The sequence below is a fragment of the Bombina bombina genome, chromosome 5 (assembly GCF_027579735.1).
Source record: "Bombina bombina isolate aBomBom1 chromosome 5, aBomBom1.pri, whole genome shotgun sequence".
NCBI classification, from domain to species: domain Eukaryota; kingdom Metazoa; phylum Chordata; class Amphibia; order Anura; family Bombinatoridae; genus Bombina; species Bombina bombina.
In genome coordinates, this window is record NC_069503.1 from 184844185 (window position 1) to 184857282 (window position 13098).

At 37.5% G+C, this 13098-nt stretch overlaps 1 protein-coding gene across 1 annotated transcript in view; it reads left to right on the forward strand.

Moving 5' to 3' along the window:
- DPP6 (dipeptidyl peptidase like 6) overlaps positions 1–13098 on the forward strand; it is a 1272214-nt gene that overhangs the window by 621896 nt on the left and 637220 nt on the right. The window lies entirely within an intron of this gene.

Here is a 13098-nt window from a genome sequence, read left to right on the forward strand (position 1 = left end):
GCCGGTGTCATGTGACATGCCAAGCTATTGCCATGTGCTGTTTTAGATGTGCACTGTGCAGCACTGAATGCAAAGCCCTAACTCGGCATCCAGCCATTCCCACTGCATCATAAAAGGTCCTACTGGGGTTACCACTGTTACTAGGTAACTGCTCTGGTGGTAGGGATTGTTTCTTGGTAGGGCTGACTGTAGGCGCATGCAGCAGAAAGCTGGAGCGGCAGGTACATGAGGATTTGAGCATCTGTGCAGCTGCATACACTGCTCTCTTCAGTCTTGAGGCTGTGTGACTCATCTCACACTGTATCCATGCAGCCTTGGACAGACAGCATCCAGTCTGCTGGTCCCCTTAGCCCTGCTCTTTCTGCTGTGGCCCTAAGATCAACTAACTGAAGTTTGTTAGGGGAACAGTGCTTTATAGAAAGGTGTAAGTGGGAAGAATAAGTGAGTGCACACACACCCCTCCCCATGCAGCATTGTCTAGTGTAAGGTGAGAGGGAACTTGTTCCTAGAAAAGAAGTGGCATGTGCTGCTGTGGCTGATGTATAGTGTCATGCTGATACTTCACACATTAATGTAAGGTTTATTTTTTATAGTTTTTGTTTTCTCTGTCTCAGATATTACAGCTTCCCACAGTAGTTCTGCTGTTCCAGTCAGTAAACTTATACTGAACCTCCATGCTTCCCCCTCAGTCTTTACCTTGCTTTGCTCCTGTTGGCTGCCCTAAATCTCTTTAACCAACTAACCTCACACCAGAATCACATTCAAAAGAATATTAAATAAATCCACAGTGGAGGAATTTATATATTTATTTACTTATTAGTACTGCTTAGGTCCAGTTTCACATATTGCAATTTATTTCATTTTTTTAAAATGATTAGCTCAGCAGTGGATAATCCACTGCTGGGCTAATAATTAAAAAAATAAATTGATTTAGTTGTTTTTTGGATTGTTGAGATGGAGAGCGAAATTGCATGGGGGGGGGCCCCAAGACAATTTTCGCCCAGGGTCCAGTCAATATTAAAGACGGCCCTGGGTCCCCCCTCCGACGATTATTAGCTAGGGTCCCTCCAACCCCACCTTTTTGTTCTGTAATGTAGCTCCCCATCCCTCACTCTCCCTTCATTTTATTCACGGAAATGTAGTACCCATCCCACTCAATCACTCTCCCTCCGCTGCTGAACCACCCACTCACCTCCCACCTTCCCACCCAGACCTTGATGATCAGGTCTCTGCCTTCATATGGACCTGGAGAACCTATCACGCTCAGATTCCATATACAGGCAGATGCCTGGAGCTCAGCAACTCCAGCTCTCGACTGTAACTTTACAGCCAAGACTGCTGGTGCTTCCTGCAGCTTGGATGTGTATATATATGTCATGCGGTACGATAGGCAAAGTACTATATATATATATATATATATATATATATATATATATATATACACATACACACACAGTAAATATACACTATATATAGATATATATATACAGTATATATATATATATATATATATATATATACCTGTGTATATATACACACACACACAGTAAATATAAAACAACAACAACAAAAATATATATATATATATATATATTCTTGGGTTTAGCATGCTATATATTGTTTGTTTTTCACTATTTGTTTGGTCTGAGGAAGGAGTTTGATGCTCCGAAACGTCACAACATAAAAACTCTATCACAAGTCCAGTGAGTGTGAATACTTTATTTCATGGATTAATTATCTTTTCATGACACCCTGGCAGTTGACACCTGAGGTGAGTGAGTGCAAATCCACTTGCTCCAAGGCCATCACCATCCCCTGTCGTGCGCAGCCTTTCCTTCTCATGCATGGGGCCTACAAAATCACAAGTCAAAATTTTAAATCAAATTTACTTTGCTCTCTTAATACCTATTGTTGAAAAGCATACCTATTCTCAGAAGCAGCAATGCGCTACTGGGAGCTAGCTGATGATTGTTGGTTTCACATAAATGCCGCTTGTTTTCTTCCCAAATGTGTTCAGCTAGGTCAAAGTAGTGCAGTGCATTGCTTCTCTGGAAATGACTTTAACTATCTTTTTAACCCCTTGCAGAAGTTAGTAGTTATAAGCAAGACATAGTGTGATAATAAAGGGCCAGATTACGATTGGACAGTTACGCCCGAGCAAAAAGGGGTTTATCACAGGTATTGGCGCACGTTGGGTTTTTCACTCGTATTACAAGTTGAAAGTAAACTCAATTGCTTGAGTGCAATTGAAGTTAACGCTCTTTGGGATAGTGCGTCCTCAGAGCTCTGGTTAAATGTTTTGCAAAACAAAAAAGTGTCACAAAACACATCAAAAATACATTACAAAGTACAGTTGAACTCATAATAACAATATCTCATAAAAATTATTTTAAAAAAAACATTGCACAAAAAAGTTATAAAAAAGTTATAAGGGCTCAAAGATATGAGGCAGGCAAAGGGCTTTAACATACAGATATATACAGTATATATACATATACATGCCTAGATATGGATATATATATATATATTTGTGTGTGTGTGTTTATATGTGTGTATTTTTGTATTTATATGTGTATACATACAGTATGTATTTATGTATTAATATGTGTATATATGTATTTATATGTGTATACATACAGTATGTATTTATGTATTAATATGTGTATATATGTATTTATATGTGTATACATACAGTATGTATTTATGTATTAATATGTGTATATATGTATTTATATGTGTATACATACAGTATGTATTTATGTATTAATATGTGTATATATGTATTTGAAGACATATATACACATATAAACACATAAATACATATTTATACATATATAGACATATATTAAAGTGCATTGGTGCCCTTTGCAGTCAAGTAGATGAAAACATGTAAAATCATATTTATGCAATATTCATATTTAATAAAGGTTTTAACTATGTATTTACTGTAAATATCTCACATTCCAATGTTCAGCACATAGGGAAATATGTTCTATATATTTTTAAATAGATAGCCCTATATATCTGCATATATCTATACCTATATATATATATATATATATATATATATATATATATATATATATATATATATATATATACAGTGAGTGCAGAATTATTAGGCAAATGAGTATTTTGACCACATCATCCTCTTTATGCATGTTGTCTTACTCCAAGCTGTATAGGCTCGAAAGCCTACTACCAATTAAGCATATTAAGTGATGTGCATCTCTGTAATGAGAAGGGGTGTGGTCTAATGACATCAACACCCTATATCAGGTGTGCATAATTATTAGGCAACTTCCTTTCCTTTGGCAAAATGGGTCAAAAGAAGGACTTGACAGGCTCAGAAAAGTAAAAAATAGTGAGATATCTTGCAGAGGGATGCAGCACTCTTAAAATGGCAAAGCTTCTGAAGCGTGATCATCGAACAATCAAGCGTTTCATTCACGCAATGTTGATGGTGAACAGATCAAAACACTGACAGAATCCATGGATGGCAGGCTTTTGAGTGTCCTTGCAAAGAAAGGTGGCTATATTGGTCACTGATTTGTTTTTGTTTTGTTTTGGAATGTCAGAAATGTATATTTGTGAATGTTGAGATGTTATATTGGTTTCACTGGTAAAAATAAATAATTGAAATGGGTATATATTTGTTTTTTGTTAAGTTGCCTAATAATTATGCACAGTAATAGTCACCTGCACACACAGATATCCCCCTAAAATAGCTATAACTAAAAACAAACTAAAAACTACTTCCAAAACTATTCAGCTTTGATATTAATAAGTTTTTTGGGTTCATTGAGAACATGGTTGTTGTTCAATAATAAAATTAATCCTCAAAACTACAACTTGCCTAATAATTCTGCACTCCCTGTATATATATATATATATATATATATATATATATATATATATATATTTATTTTTTTTTGTGCAAAAAAACATCATATATATATATATATGTATTTATGAATAAATAGAACATATTCTTCTATGTGAAGAACAGGGGCAGGGGTCAACAAAACAAAATACCTAATATAAAAATCATAAACCTCTCGAAGTATAATCTAACTGCTGATGAGACATCGGTTCTAGGCCTAGGTTTGGGATTTGTGCCCAGCTCAAACTTTAATGCTTTTGAGACAATTGTAGATCTCAATCGTCTTATTAGAGATCTTACACTTAAGAAATTTTTCTGGGGCAAAGACAAACACATGCCAGATACCGATGTCTCAGAAAATAGTAATATCTGGGACAACTTAAATGAATTAAGTCCCATAATGGATATTATGAACTTCGATGAGGCTTGTGATTACCTCCTTTTACATGAGCTCAACTTTGAATCTAACTTTCAAAGTAGTTTTCTAAAAACTACCCATAGTGGATTTAAGCCACGCTCTGTATTTTACCCTACGAGAGAAAGAGGTTCTTTTTTAGAGGCCTATCATCGAATGGTAGAAGAAGATCTGCTTACTTTGTCCAGACACCACAATGCTGCCCCCCCCAAACCTGAGTCAAGCGCAGAAACTGGCTCTTGAAAATCTAAGTAAAAGAGATGAAATAGTGATTAGAGCAGCAGATAAGGGAGGCAGCATTGTGGTCCTGGACAAAACAGCATATATACAGGGAGTGCAGAATTATTAGGCAAATGAGTATTTTGACCACATCATCCTCTTTATGCATGTTGTCTTACTCCAAGCTGTATAGGCTCGAAAGCCTACTACGAATTAAGCATATTAGGTGATGTGCATCTCTGTAATGAGAAGGGGTGTGGTCTAATGACATCAACACCATATATCAGGTGTGCATAATTATTAGGCAACTTCCTTTCCTTTGGCAAAATGGGTCAAAAGAAGGACTTGACAGGCTCAGAAAAGTCAAAAATAGTGAGATATCTTGCAGAGGGATGCAGCACTCTTAAAATGGCAAAGCTTCTGAAGCGTGATCATCGAACAATCAAGCGTTTCATTCAAAATAGTCAACAGGGTCGCAAGAAGCGTGTGGAAAAACCAAGGCGCAAAATAACTGCCCATGAACTGAGAAAAGTCAAGCGTGCAGCTGCCAAGATGCCACTTGCCACCAGTTTGGCCATATTTCAGAGCTGCAACATCACTGGAGTGCCCAAAAGCACAAGGTGTGCAATACTCAGAGACATGGCCAAGGTAAGAAAGGCTGAAAGACGACCACCACTGAACAAGACACACAAGCTGAAACGTCAAGACTGGGCCAAGAAATATCTCAAGACTGATTTTCTAAGGTTTTATGGACTGATGAAATGAGAGTGAGTCTTGATGGGCCAGATGGATGGGCCCGTGGCTGGATTGGTAAAGGGCAGAGAGCTCCAGTCCGACTCAGACGCCAGCAAGGTGGAGGTGGAGTACTGGTTTGGGCTGGTATCATCAAAGATGAGCTTGTGGGGCCTTTTCGGGTTGAGGATGGAGTCAAGCTCAACTCCCAGTCCTACTGCCAGTTTCTGGAAGACACCTTCTTCAAGCAGTGGTACAGGAAGAAGTCTGCATCCTTCAAGAAAAACATGATTTTCATGCAGGACAATGCTCCATCACACGCGTCCAAGTACTCCAGAGCGTGACTGGCAAGAAAGGGTATAAAAGAAGAAAATATAATGACATGGCCTCCTTGTTCACCTGATCTGAACCCCATTGAGAACCTGTGGTCCATCATCAAATGTGAGATTTACAAGGAGGGAAAACAGTACACCTCTCTGAACAGTGTCTGGGAGGCTGTGGTTGCTGCTGCACGCAATGTTGATGGTGAACAGATCAAAACACTGACAGAATCCATGGATGGCAGGTTTTTGAGTGTCCTTGCAAAGAAAGGTGGCTATATTGGTCACTGATTTGTTTTTGTTTTGTTTTGGAATGTCAGAAATGTATATTTGTGAATGTTGAGAAGTTATATTGGTTTCACTGGTAAAAATAAATAATTGAAATGGGTATATATTTGTTTTTTGTTAAGTTGCCTAATAATTATGCACAGTAATAGTCACCTGCACACACAGATATCCCCCTAAAATAGCTATAACTAAAAACAAACTAAAAACTACCTAAAAACTATTCAGCTTTGATATTAATTAGTTTTTTGGGTTCATTGAGAACATGGTTGTTGTTCAATAATAAAATTAATCCTCAAAAATACAACTTGCCTAATAATTCTGCACTCCCTGTAGAAGAAGCAGAAAGACAAATTACAGATACCGAAGTTTATCTTCCTCTCCCTAGAGACCCAACAGGTATTTTTCAGCGTGAGCTACTTGATTTGTTGGATGATGGATTGCAGGAGGGAATCATTGACCATGACACGTTTAATTATCTGTATGTTGATAGTCCTGTCATTCCCATCTTTCATCACCTCCCCAAGGTGCATAAATCCTTGGAGGAGGTGAGGGGAAGACCTATAATTGCAGGAATAGGTTCCCTATTTGAGAAAATGTCGGGTTGGATCGAGTCCCTCTTGCAGCCCATTGTTCAGCAACTTCCGTCATTTCTTAAGGACACCACACATCTACTTAATTGTCTTCAGCAGATTTCTTGGAGCAATGAATGCTCTTGTCTTACTGTAGATGTAGTGGGCCTTTATTCCTGTATTCCTCATTTCCATGGCCTTGAGGCCGTATCTCTATCATTGGATATGTATAGTAATTATGATCCCAAATTGAAGGGATATATTCTGAAAGTTTTGGAATTTCTTTTGGGACATAATTTCTTTAAGTTTGGTGATTGTTTCTTTCTCCAAAGGCGTGGGACCGCCATGGGAGCAAAGTTTGCCCCAGCCTATGCTAACATTTTCATGGGCTGGTGGGAAAGGACCCACGTCTTTGGAGAAAACAATCCATACAGACATCTGATAAGATCATATAAAAGATATATTGACGATCTTTAATTTGTATGGCTTGGAACTGAACAAGAAATGGAAAATTTCGTTGTTTATCTCAACAATAATAATATCAACTTACAATTTACATCTAGCTTTGAAAAAGCTATAATTCCATATCTAGACTTGTATTTGATGGGTGATTTGGATAATCAGAATGTTAAGACCACACTGTATAGAAAACCAATTTCATCAAATACAATTTTACATGCTAAATCTTGCCACTCCAAGCATACGGGTTTTGGAGTGGCAAAAGGAAAATTTATAAGGTTGAAGCAAAATTGTTCAAACGAGGAAAATTTTGTCAAGCAATCAGATGTACTGAAAATCCAGCTACAGATACAAGACAGAGGATACTCTAATAAAGTTATCAATAGAGCTTTCTTAGAAGTTAGTAGATTTGACAGGAGTAAAATGCTACACCACAAAGAACCAACAAATAGAATTTTTGATCAAAAAAAAAGTTTATCACAAATTGCAGCCCACAATTTGCTGAAATTTGTCAAATCATAAAGAAACATCTCCCAGTACTAACAGGTGAAGATAGTCTTAAGGATTTGGTAACAGAAGGTATAAATTGTATACCTAGAAAAGGCCGCACCATTGGCAATATTGTGGCTCCTAGCTCACTAAGAAGAACTACAACTACAGGAAGTAGCTGGTTGATAGTTAAAGGTCATTTTAAATGCCATTTTTCAAACTGCATAGCTTGCAGCCATGCAAAAGTTACTGACAGGTTCCAATCCAAAGTTACACAAATAATTTTTCTGTCATCTAGCTGCACAAACTGCCATACCAAATATGTAATCTATTTGGTGGAGTGCACACAGTGTGATAAGCAATACGTGGGGTGCTCCACAAGGGAAGCTCGCTCACGTATTAGGGAGCACCTTAATAACATTGATAAGAATATTGATATATAAGACTTAGTACACCATTTTATTTACCAACATAATAAATCAGTCCTTAGTTTTAGATGGCAGGTCATTGAGAGTATCACATATACTGCAAGAGGAGGTGATAGGCAACAAAGATTACTACACAGAGAGGCATTTTGGATATTCACCCTGCAAACCAGATGCCCAAAGGGCTTTAATGCAGTCGGTGATATCATAAACCATTGGCAACATAAATAGTATACAATGGCAGCTCAATATAGTAGTTTCTTTCATAAACATTTTCTGAGTGAAGAAGCAACTTTTATATTTCTTTTGTGTTTCTTCAACTCCAGGCTATAAAACATTTCCTTAACTAGCTCATCATAATAAAATAGAATAATTTTCTCATGAGGAGGAACTATTTTTATGTTTAAAAATAACCAGACTTTTTCAAGATAAGGGGCTAGTTGTTTAAAAGCTTTAAAGTGAGAAGTATACATACATGTACACAGAGAAATCATTTTAAAAGTTGTAATGGTCATTTAGACCTATATTCCCGTTTCCATGTATACTCATAAATGAGAAAGTGTTAATGTTTTCTTTTGAAATCTCTTTTCTTTTTGCATGTGACACAAATTTGCCATTTCTAATACAAATGGTCATTTCAATTACTCTATTTTGATACGTTTATAAGATATAGTGCCATAAAGGGTTAATCAGGGTATGGAATACTCATCAGCTGAACATCCTTAATTTTATTGACCAGGCTTTAAAAGGGATGTTAACCAGATACACAATATGGTCTATGATTAAGGCTATTTTGCAGCCGAAACGCGTAAGACCAACATACTGGCTGCTCATGAGTAATTGGCATACCCTCTAACTCATATTTTCTTATCCCCCTATTTTTTGAGTGTATTTCATCATTATTTTTAAGCTCTTTTCAACGATTCTCGCTGGATTCTTCTGTTTTGTTTTGGATATATATATATATATATATATATATATATATATATATATATATATATATATATATGTATTTATGAATAAATAGAACATATTCTTCTATGTGAAGAACAATGGAATGTAAAATATTCATATTTCATGTTAGGTTATAACACTTGAGAATATTCGATCGTGTTTGCGCTCGAGTAGGGTGTTAGATCTTTTTTCTACTTTTTTTGCTCCATTGACTTCTATGGGGGAATACATTACTGAGCGCTCAATATTCTAAGTTCAGCTTGTTAAGAGCATCGGGTTAGCGGACAAGCGAAAACCTTTCACCTGTTAACGAGCGTTACCCGGCACGCACAAAATGCTTACTTCTAGTGGACTTAACGCTCGAGTAGGAGCGTTAAATACTGCTCCACTTGTAATCTAGTCTAAAATGTTCTAGCATATAGGAGAATTTGCCTTTTTGCACAGTCATATCCCTTTAAAGAAACACTGCTTAGTTAAGCGGGCCCACATCATCTTGTGTGCGCATCAATACTCTCTTTAATATATGTGAAAGAAGTAATTCAGATACTAATCTGGGAACTTTACTCAGATCTACCATTTCATTTTCATGATATTTGCAAACGCGTTCTTTTGCAGGAATGAATCATTTTGTACTCATAAGCTGTACTATTTACAGTCTTTCATTCTGATACATGACCAGTAGTATAATGATATTACAAGACATTACATACATAATACATTGTTCCCTTTAGGGTTGCATTGCTGCGCTAGTAACAATCCAGGAAACATAGCAGTTTGAAATCAAATAACCATCTTGGGCACATAGCGATGCAGTACTTATGGTTTAAATGATAGATCAGATTTTTGTATTCAGCTGAGGTTTTCTTTTCCAAGCTATTGCACTGTTCTTAAACAAATACTCATATTACCTTATTATTGGGTAGTGAATACAAGTGTGATGTGAATACAGACTTAGCAAGAGAGATACTCTTATGATTCATATAATAGGTGATCTTTCTAATGAACATGCAGGCACACCTACACACATGCACAGATAAATGTGTTTGTATTATATACATATTAATGTATATATTATAAATATATACTGTATATATATATATATATATATATATATATATATATATATATAATGTCAAAACAGACTAGCACTCCAGAATCGAATCTTAAATTCACCTGGGATGCAGCAGAAAACTTGTACAGCAGTAAGAAAGAGTGCACTCACCAGGACTTTTTCATCTATTTATTCTTTTACATCTAAAAGAATAAATAGATGAAAAAGTCCTAGTGAGTGCACTCTTTCTTACTGATATATATATATTTCTCTTGTAAGGTGTATCCAGTCCACGGATCATCCATTACTTGTGGGATATTCTCATTCCCAACAGGAAGTTGCAAGAGGACACCCAACAGCAGAGCTGTAATATAGCTCCTCCCCTAACTGTCATAGCCAGTCATTCTCTTGCAACTCTCAACAAGCTAGGTCGTTGTAGGAGAGAGTGGTTAAATATAGCTAGTTTATTTTCTTCAATCAAAAGTTTGTTATTTTTAAATAGTACCGGAGTTGTGCTATTTTATCTCAGGCAGTAAATAGAAGAAGAATCTGCCTGAGGTTTCTATGATCTTAGCAGGTTGTAACTAAGATCCATTGCCGTTCTCACATATGTCTGAGGGAATTACACAGATGAGGTAACTTCAGCGAGAGAATGGCGTGCAGTTTATTCTGCTATCAGGTATGTGCAGTTATAATTTTTTCTAGAGATGGAAAACACTAGAAAATGCTGCTGATACCGGATTAATGTAAGTTAAGCCTGAATACAGTGATTTAATAACGACTGGTATCATGCTTACTCCCAGGGGTAATACCCTTATGATATTGCAATATAAAACATTTGCTGGCATGTTTAATCGTTTTTATATATGCTTTGGTGATAAAACTTTATTGGGTCCTAGTTTTTTCCACATGGCTGGCTTAAATTTTGACTAGAAACAGTTTAATGAGGCTTTCCACTGTTATAGTATAAAAGTTACAGTTGGTGCAGTTAAAATTACAAACTGTGACATCCAGCTTCCCTCAGGAGTCCCCTGTATGCTATAGGACATCTCTAAAGGGCTCAAAGGCTTTCCAAAGTTGTGTATTGGGGAAGGTAGGACCACAGCTTGCTGTGGCAGTTCTTTGTGACTGTTAAAAAACGTCTATTTCGTTTTTTTTTATCCGTTTTTTCAACTAAGGGGTTAATCATCCATTTGCAAGTGGATGCAATGCTCTGCTAGCCTATTACATACACTGTAAAAATTTTGTTTGATTTACTGCATTTTTTCACTGTTTTTCAAATTCTGACAAAATTTGTTTCTCTTAAAGGCACAGTACCGTTTTTTATATTTGCATGTTAACTTGATTTAAAGTGTTTTCCAAGCTTGCTAGTCTCATTGCTAGTCTGTATAAATATGTCTGACATAGAAGAAACTCCTTGTTCATTATGTTTAAAAGCCATGGTGGAACCCCCTCTTAGAATATGTACCAAATGTACTGATTTCATTTTATGTAATAAAGATCATATTCTTTTTTTAAAAAATTATCACCAGAGGAATCTGACGAGGGGAAAGTTATGCCGACTAACTCTCCCCACGTGTCAGACCCTTTGACTCCCGCCCAAGGGACTCACGCTCAAATGGCGCCAAGTACATCTAGGGCGCCCATAGCGTTTACTTTACAAGACATGGCGGCAGTCATGGATAATACACTGTCAGCGGTATTAGCCAGACTACCTGAACTTAGAGGTTAGCGAGATAGCTCTGGGGTGAGACAAAATGCAGAGCATACTGACGCTTTAAGAACCATGTCTGATACTGCCTCACAATATGCAGAAGCTGAGGAAGGAGAGCTTCAGTCAGTGGGTGATGTTAATGACTCAGGAAAGATACCTGATTCTAATATTTCTACATTTAAATTTAAGCTTGAACACCTCCGCGTGTTGCTTAGGGAGGTTTTAGCTGCTCTGAATGACTGTGATACCATTGCAGTGCCAGAGAAATTGTGTAGACTGGATAAATGCTTTGCAGTGCCGGTGTGTACTGATGTTTTTCCAATACCTAAAAGGTTTACAGAAATTATTAATAATGAATGGGATAGACCAAGTGTGCCGTTCTCTTCCCCTCCTATTTTTAGAAAAATGTTTTCCAATAGACGCCACCACACGGGACTTATGGCAGACAGTCCCTAAGGTGGAAGGAGCAGTTTCTACTCTAGCAAAGCGTACTACTATCCCTGTCGAGGACAGTTGTGCTTTTTTAGATCCAATGGATAAAAAATTAGAAGGTTACCTTAAGAAAATATTTATTCAACAAGGTTTTATCCTACAGCCCATTGCATGCATTGCCCCTGTCACTATTGCTGCGGCGTACTGGTTTGAGTCTCTGGAAGAGGCTTTACAGGTAGCGACTCCATTGGATGACATACTTGGCAAACTTAGAGCACTTAAGCTAGCCAATTATTTTATTTCTGATGCCATTGTTCATTTGAATAAACTAACGGCTAAGAATTCTGGTTTTGCTATACAGGCGCGCAGAGCGCTATGGCTTAAATCATGGTCAGCTGACGTGACTTTAAAATCTAAGCTACTTAACATTCCCTTCAAAGGGCAGACCCTATTCGGGCCTGGTTTGAAGGAGATTATTGCTGATATCACGGGAGGAAAAGGTCATGCCCTTCCTCAGGACAGGTCCAAATCTAGGGCCAAACAGTCTAATTTTCGTGCCTTTCGAAACTTCAAGGCAGGTGCGTCATCAACTTCCTCTAATAATAAACAAGAGGGAACTTTTGCTCAATCCAAGACAGTCTGGAGACCAAACCAGACCTGGAAAAAAGGTAAGCAGGTCAAAACGCCTGCTGCTGCCTCTAAGACAGCATGAAGGAACGACCCCCTATCCGGTAACGGATCTAGTAGGGGGCAGACTTTCACTCTTCACCCAGGTGTGGGCAAGAGATGTTCAGGATCCCTGGGCGTTGGAAATTATATCCCAGGGATATCTTCTGGACTTCAAAGCTTCCCCCCCAAAAGGGAGATTTCACCTTTCACAATTATCTGCAAACCAGATAAAGAGAGAGGCATTCTTACACTGTGTCCGAGACCTCCTAGTTATGGGAGTGATCCATCCAGTTCCAAAGGAGGAACAGGAACAGGGTTTTTACTCAAATCTGTTTGTGGTTCCCAAAAAAGAGGGAACCTTCAGACCGATTTTGGATCTAAAGATCTTAAACAAATTCCTCAAAGTTCCGTCGTTCAAGATGGAAACTATTCGTACCATCCTACCACTGATCCAGGAGGGTCAATATATGACTACAGTG